This window comes from Natrix helvetica (genome assembly GCF_964273705.1).
Source record: "Natrix helvetica genome assembly, chromosome: 12".
NCBI lineage: Eukaryota > Metazoa > Chordata > Lepidosauria > Squamata > Natricidae > Natrix > Natrix helvetica.
Genome location: NC_138556.1, coordinates 18,557,363 through 18,565,854, shown reverse-complemented (window position 1 = coordinate 18,565,854; position 8,492 = coordinate 18,557,363).

Genomic DNA, 8,492 nt, shown 5'->3' with positions numbered 1-8,492 from the left:
TGAATGTTTTAAGATGGCCATGCATATTTTATGCAGCAGCTCCCAAATGTCATATGTTATCTTTCAGATATTATTAGCATTGTGCACTCCATTCAAGCAGAGATATGTGCTCACTGCCATCTCCTCTTTATATAATAGTAGCTGAACTTTGAAAATGAAGGATAATAATGTGATTGCTCTGTATCGGTGAGTATTTGTGTGTGTGTGTGTGTGAGAGAGAGAGTGTGATAGAGGGAGGGAAGGGAGATGCAGAGGGATATAGTACATAAAGATACAATATAGCCGAAGCTTCCAGGTTTGATGGACCCTGGGACCATTTTTGCAAACAATCCTATTGAAACCCAGTTGCCATATGGATATTCAGCCAGTCCAAACCGATTAGACAAATAATAAACTGGGGGGAAATGTTGCAGTATCATTTCTGAACAAAATGAAATTCCTCCTTGTTTGTATAATTAGCTGCTGCGATCATAAAGCATTAACTTAAATATAAAAAGATACTTTTACTACATTTTAAATACATGTGTTAATGGAGTGCAACGGATTGTAATTTTCAAATAGCCATACTGACTGTAAATAGATATTTTTCTTACATAGATATATTTACAAATTGTAAATATATTTTTTGGAAAGCTGCTGCTAAATTTGTATTAGCACAATGCCTACAATTTTCCTAATGGCAAACAAAAATTATCTGAAAATTCATTTTAAATTTAAACATTTGAATACATCTTTCCTGGAACAGTGTCATTAATCTTTTCTGGGGTGGCAGCCCGGATCAGTAATTAAGTGTGCTAAGAACATTGCCTCGTCACAGATATAAAGCTATTAAAAGGAGAATTATGTGGTGGGAATTACCCAGTGCCAGCTATGGATTTAATAATAAAGCCTATATTTTGAAAAAGAGAATAAAATTACCTGTTCTGCATGAAACTAACAATCTCACCAAAAGAGCACTATTTGGTTATGTTAATTCAAGAGTTCTATTGACATCATTGAAAAAGAAAATGAAATAGTAGCATCTTCCAAATCTGCAATTTCTATAGAATAAAGCAAGCCACGGTTTTAAAATTGTCTAGGTAAAATAAAACTGGGGAAATGCTTCCATTTTTCAGATGGCAACCAATAGGGAAGACTAACTGCTGCCAATGCTGTTAAAGACGAATCAGGCCTTTATCTATCTTATTTACACAGTGCTGTAAAACCTAAAATGTGGAGAGCAGCAAAGTTCAGAGAAGTGGCAAAATATTCAGAAGAAGCTGGAAGGAGAAAACTTGGAGTCATTAACACCTTTTCAATATTAACCAGGCCTGGCTGAGTCCCCTTCCCGAAATGTGTTAAATGAGGCTTAGCCTGCCTGAAGTGATTAATTATGTAGCAATTTTTATGTCTCCCAACCTGTTGCCCTGTTCAAGCATAGCCTTCCCCATACTGATGCCAAATCCCAGAATCCGTGGCAAGCATGATATTAGTTTTAGAAAAACTGTTCCAGCCCAAACAAGAAAGGGCTCTCAGGGTAGAGATACACGCGAGAGTATAATTGTTTCTAAATGGCTTTGTTCTTAGCTGCTATCTAGCACTCCAGTGCTCCCCAAAACCCCTTCCTTACAAAGGAACAGATGTAGTCTTGGAAGTATGGAATTGGAGAATTGAACATGGAAACAGTAGCATCTCTTTCATTAGAACCCTCCTCCCCTGCCCTATAAATACTCTGCCTTTAATAATAGTACACATTTTACAAGTATGTTAATTGAGCCCAAAATTTCTGTTGTTAAATGAGACAGTTGTTAAGTGAATCAAAAGTTGATAAGTTAGTAACCCGGTTGTTGAGTGAATCTGGCTTCCCCATCGACTTGCTTGTCAGAAGGTTGCAAAAGGGGTCACATGACTTTGTGACACAGCAACGTTCACAAGAAAGAACCAGTTGCCAAGCATCTACATTTTTTCACATGATCGCGTGGGATGCTACATAGGTGGTAACAGTGACAGTGTTGTACACAGGCCTAATAAAACAGCCATGTCCAGTTTTATTAAAGTAGCATAATTTAATGTTTGGTAAAAGCACGGGGAGAGCCAAGTTGGCATCAGGCAAGAAATTGGGAGATCTGTTTTAGGCATAAAATCAACTGAGTGACCAGTCCTTCTCAGTGCTAGGAAGGAGACAGTAGCAAACAGCCTCCAAAAAACCTTGCTAAGAAAACTGCTGGGACTTGTCCAGGCAAGTCTTTGAAACACAATTGAATGAAAGGGGGGGGGGGGGGAGCATGGGAGGGAAATTGCCTTGTTTTCTCCCATTCTACAAATGAATGTACTTAGAAGTGCATTGTGAATCCTCTAATCTGCGATTTTACTGGTTTGAGCTACACTTAAAACTATTTGTATTGTAGGATTGCCAACCCTATGCCCAGGAACTTTATTGAAAAGTATTAATTCCTAATGATACTCTACCCTAACATTTCCCTTTCCATCCAACTTTTTGTTGGAAAGTTGTTTGCTACGATGCTTGAAGTGAGGTAGAACAATAGATGGAGGTTGGGAAAACTGTCGCTGAGCTTGTTCCAGTGTGCTTCCATTAGCTTTGCACCGATGCTGGCTTCCAGTTCCTTGACTGTTCCTCAAGTCCTGGAATTAAGAAAGTTTGATATATATTTTAATAATGGAAGGAAATTATCGAGTGTCTATATTTTTATAAATGAATTCTACTGAACTACAAGCATAATCCAATTGGGTTTTATGCTAAGTGTATTATATATTTGAATATACGTTTCTTGAATTTTAAAAATTCACATAGTAGGCCTCTCTTTCCAGGTGTTTGGAATAGGCACCTCCAGAATCCAACTGAACCTTCCTTAACCTGATGCTCAGAGATGCTAGAGCTGGCAGCTGGGGAATCTGTGATTTGTAGTCCCAACCAAGCTGGAGGCTTCAGGCTGACGAAGGTCTATTCTATAGAGCAAACTCCTATGCCAGCCTGCAGTTTGGTACATATTGTTACTCATGCAGATGGTCCTTTTCCAAAATGATCCAATGCACCATTTGTTGACTTGAATTCAGACTTGGAAAGGTTTTTATCCTGAGGTGATTCTCTGCGTGTGGTTTTTTTATTATTATTAACTACTTTGAGCAGTATGTGGAAAGATCTGTTTTACTTTTATTTGGGAAGACAAAGTATTTTAAGTCAAAAATTCCTATTCAAATCCAGTTTTATATGGTATTTCTTTTCCAGTGCCTCAAGGATGGGGAAGGTTCTGTGCCCCTTCAGCAAATCATTGTATTTGGAGTTCACTGCATTGCTCTGTCGGGTGCTTCATCATAATTTATATTTATCCATTCTTATAGCTATGTTATACCGTTTTTGTGTTCAGACGGCAGTTACACTTTGCTGTGGTACTTTGCAGTGTACTCTGTGACATACATGTTATTATGTAAATAAACCAGTTTTATTACACTGAAAAATCCAGGCGTAGCATTCCTTTCATTTTCTTATCTTGATGATTTTAATATAAAGGAATTTAAACCCCTGTGCAAAGCTCTCTTCTTTTATTGATCCCTCATTAAAACATACAAAGAACTTTTCATATCCCATTTCCTCAATCCAGTTGTCCTTTATGTGATAGAACCCTGGCTGGAAAAAAGCCTCTTTTTGCATATAGAGGTAGTCCTTGTTTAGCAGCTACAATTGGGGCCAGCAACTCGGTTGTTACGGGAAGCAGTCACTAAGTGAAACTGCAACTGTATAATCATCTGCTTTACAGCCCTGTGAAGTTGTAAATGCAAGGCTTGGTTGCAAAGTTATTTTATTTTTACTGTCACAACTGCAAATGGCTGCTAAAAGACGACTACCTTACCTTTACATGATAGCCATTAATGTCTGGTGATTAATATGTTGCTCTAAGTTCCCATCTTCCTGTACATTCATTGAATATCTCACTCTTGACTCACATAGTTAAGGGGGGGTGGGGGTTGCTATTCCTGTGGTGAGGAAATAAGAAATTCCCATCGTTGCTGCATTTTAAGTCCCAAAGAAATGGCCAGATATAAGAACAACTATATTATGCTTAGTTATTCCCATCTTTCCCCACCCAGAAAACATGCGGTGAAAGAAAGACTTATCTACTTTTTAAATCCTTTCTCAGTTCTGCACCAGGTAGCATCTTTAGATCTTTCAACTTTTCAACTTGGTCAGATGGCTTTAAAGTGGGATAGGGAGAGGAGAGGCTGAGATAAATGCAAGACAACTGAGGAAATTCCAGGTTTGCAGGGAGTGGACCGCTAAATCTGACTTGCTGGGATCAAGGTAGAAGTTCACATTTTTATTCTAAGCTCTGGGTTTTTTTTAAAGGCATCTGGCTACCAACAACTGAAGTTGTTTTTTGGGGGGGTCTGTGTTGCAGTGGTTTTCATTTTGAGCAAACAAGCGAAGTTTTGGGAAGAATTCTCAGCCCTTCAAAATGTAATGGGCCCGAGTCGAAGGGTTTTCCTTGCAGAGAATTTTCCCAGCATCTTGCAGCTATGAAACTTCCCTGGGAAATACTAAAATCTGTGGAATAAGTAACTAGTCAAGCACATCCGTTTTAAAGGATGAAGCCTCCCCTGTTTCCCATAGCAATGCAGGCTCTCTTCACATTTTGACATATCTAGGCTGCACCCGTTTTTGATCCACTGGGTGAGATTTTAAACTTAGCTTTTTTGGTTCGCTTTTTTTTTTCCCCTGAGGGAAAGAAGCAACATAACCCTGAAGCAAAAAGAAAGTAATCATGCTGGCTGGGGAATTCTGGGAGCGGAATCTTAAAAGTTGGCAAATTTGAAAAATACTGCAGTGTTATATTACCCTCTTGCTGTAGAAAGCAAGAAAGGAAATGCTTAATGACACGAGGGATTAAGCCAAGGATCATAATATGCTGCCCAAATTCAGGAGGGAACATAATTTTAACTTCATCCCCAATTAGTATGAATTGTTTCCCTGTTTTCTATTTCTACCTATTGAAAAGAAAAGGTGCAACTCATTCAAACCATAATCCAATACGTAGTTAGGCAAGACTTCTTTGATGTGTTTAGCTGCATTGAAATGTAGCGGCTGTTGTGATTTGTTTTGCTTTTAAAATCTGCGTTCCTTCCAAATGTATTGACCGGGTGCCATCTAGGGGACGCAGAAGGAAAAATCTCTGCCCCACAACACACTTTTCCTTTCCCTATTTTGGTATGAACTTTTATTTAACCGAAATACACTTTTCTCCGTTTACTACCTTGTTAACTTGCTCAATTTATCTTTGTTCCTCGTTAACTTTTATTGCAGACATTTGTTATGTTTCCCTGTTGGGAGGTTTGGTTTTTGTTCTATATTTTTAACTGCAGCCTGTTGGATTAAGAAATGTCCATCTGGGGGAAAAGACACTGGAAACATGGAGTCTGATTTTGTAATTTAGAGGCTTGTTGTTTTGTGTGTTTTGTTATTTGCTTTTCATTAATTTGTCTCACAATGAGTTGGGGTTTTTAAACTTTAATAACAAATGTAATTGACCCTAGATGCTGGCTTCCTTGCGGTTTTAATCCTTTTCTTGAATGGATTACGGAATCTGCATTTCTAAAAGTTGGCCCCTTAGTTTCTACTTTTGGCAGAGAGCTGAGGCTCTGAGTTTCTTTTCTTTAGAAACATGTTTCTCCTTTAGGGAAAATATAATATTCTGCCTTTTTAATATTTCCTAAAACATTTCATTCTTCTAAGAGGGGTGTGTGCTAACTTCCTTCACTATCCATTTCTGCACACATTGATGGAATACTGAAACATTGCATACAGCTTTGCAATCTTCCAAGGATTCATTCCTACACAAAGAACTATGCTTTTTTTTCCCCAGCATAGGTATACAGTATATGAAAATACCTCCGTTCTTTACAATATTTACTTCAGGGTCCTTATAACCCAGCAGATATTTTTCAGAGAATGCATCTGCTTTGGTTTCTGGTCTGCTTGTAATATGGTAAATAATATTAAGACAGCCTAAGATTCAAGCTTTAAAACAAACAAAACAACATTTTTGTAGTATTGACTCATGACATATTTGTTTTCCTCTTAGAAAAGTAGGTCAAGCAGCTAAAAGTATAACTAATGGGAAGACTCCCAACAGGATCCTTTCCTGTTTTTATTTTTTAACTTGTCAACTTTTATTGTCAACATTATGCACAGCAGTCGGAATTGCTTCATACATGCTATACTTCAAATTCTGCCTCTCCATTCTTGACAGAAGAGTACATCCTATTCTTCTTTTTATTTAAATGTCAGCTTCCTCTTGGCAGTAATCAGATTATCCCATAATCACTTGCTCAAATCTGTCAGAAGTAATTAAAACACAAGCTATATATGCTATATCCCCCCCTCTCTCACACACACACACACAGACACCTTTCCTCTTTATAAATCATTTGATTCTTGAAGTTCAGATTGAAATAAACAGGAGATAAAATTATCCAGGGAATAAATTTAAATTTGGAAGTAAAAATTGTGGGAAGCAACAAGCATCTCCGATGGAAGCTGTGAAGGTAAAATGTTTTTTCTTTTAAGCCATGTTTTCCTAAATCAGGGGTTCTCAAACTTTTTGAATGGGGCCCACAGTCTCTCACATTGTTGGAGAGGGGGGCAGATTGGCTGGGTGGGCGTGGCCAATTTAGCAGTCCATTTTGCCTTTGTCCTTGCTGTACTTGCTCAACCCATTTGAGCTCAGCCATCCTAGCAGGAGGGCCCTCTCAATTCAACCCCCCCAACTTTCAATGGCTCAGCGGAAATTCCAGAGGAAACTGCATGGCTGAACACCAGTTAACAGGACCAACCAGTTAGAAAAGCCTGTTTCCATGCCACTATTTGACCTCTCTGTCAAATCATAAGAAGGGTTAGGAGAATCTTCATCAGCTCTAACAGGGTGGAGTTGTTTACTTTCCCCTTTACACCCAAAATCCATCTTAAATTGTGTATTAATAGCAAAGATGATGATTTAAGCAACTCCTGGACAATTTTTTTTTAAAAAAAGAAAACCTCATCCTTGCCTCCTTGTGATAAATGTTCATTACATGACTCGGTTGTTAAAATATATATATATTCTTTCCTCTCCGCTACGAGGCTTCTTTTCCTGTACAACATTACATTTACACATCCTGTTGTGCTCAGGGAATAATCCATCAAAGTGCAGGACTGGGATTATCGCCTAGGACATATTTTAGATGCAGTCAAGCCCCTCGAAAGAAACAAAACGCCGAGGGAATCTTGGCATCCAAGGCTGTGAATCTTGGCAGATCGAGTGTAATATAATTCCCCCTCCCCTGGGGGTGAGTGGGGAAAAATTATTCTTCTTTTCCCAGTTTACTATCTCCTGGGATGGCAACCAAACAATTTGCAGCTAGCTGTTGTGGCCCACCAGCGGTCAGCAGATTCGGACAGTGAGCAGGGTTGGGTGGGAACCTGGGCCAGTCCTGGAGTCTGGGGAAGGCTCTGAGGAGGGCTCTGTGTCAGGAGGCAGAGAGGGGGCCAGGGCTGTATGCCAGTTATCAGCTGCCTTCAGAGTCAGACATCAGTGAGGCAGAAGAACAGCGGGAGCCTGTTCCAGTGTGCACATGCGCAGGGCTGCCAGAAGGTAAGAACAATTAAGAAAACAGAGAGTAAGGCTTGGAGATGATTGGCCTCTCCCATAAGACATAAAAGAGGATGCGTTTTTCATTTAAAAAAAACACGTTTCTGAAAACTCAGAGATGGCTTGTGGGCTTCGCCACCCAGAATTTCCCAGCCAGCATTTGTTGTTTGTTGCAAAGTAATGTACGACACATCACAACCCCATGGACCATGTTCCTCCAGGCCGCCTTGTCCTCTACCATCCCCCGGAGTCCATTCAAGCTCAGGCGGACTGCTTCAGTGACTCCATCCAGCCACCTCCTCCTCTGCTGTCCCCTTCTTCTTCTTTTGCCCTCCATCGTTCCCAGCATGAGGCTCTTCTCCAGGGAGTCCTTTCTTCTCCTTAGGTGGCCAAAGTATTTGAGTTTCCTCTTCAGGATCTGGCCTTCTAAAGAGCATTCAGGGTTGACCTCCTCTAAGACTGACCGGTCTTCTCCAGCTCCAGAGTTCAAAGGCCTCCATTCCTCAGCCTTTCTTATGGTCCAACCATAACTTGAAAAAGTTATAAAATGATTATTTTTTTAAAAAAATCACTCTGCCGCCCCTCCTCCTCTTCAACACAACCCAGATAAGATGCTGCCCTTCGCAAAACTCCCCAGGGAATGACCAAAAAAACACAAAAACCCCCAAATCCTATTCCAGCTTGGAATGCTGGCCGTTGCAATCCCCCCTCCCCGGGCTCAAAAATGCAGCTTCCATTGCCCCCTCCCCGGACTACATTTCCCACCATCCCTCCGCGGCCCGGCGGCATCAAAACGCGTTACGTGGGACGCGTAGGCGAGGCCCGCCCCTTCGCCTCTCCCAAGCCGGCCCGCCGTCACGTGACTTGCCCGTC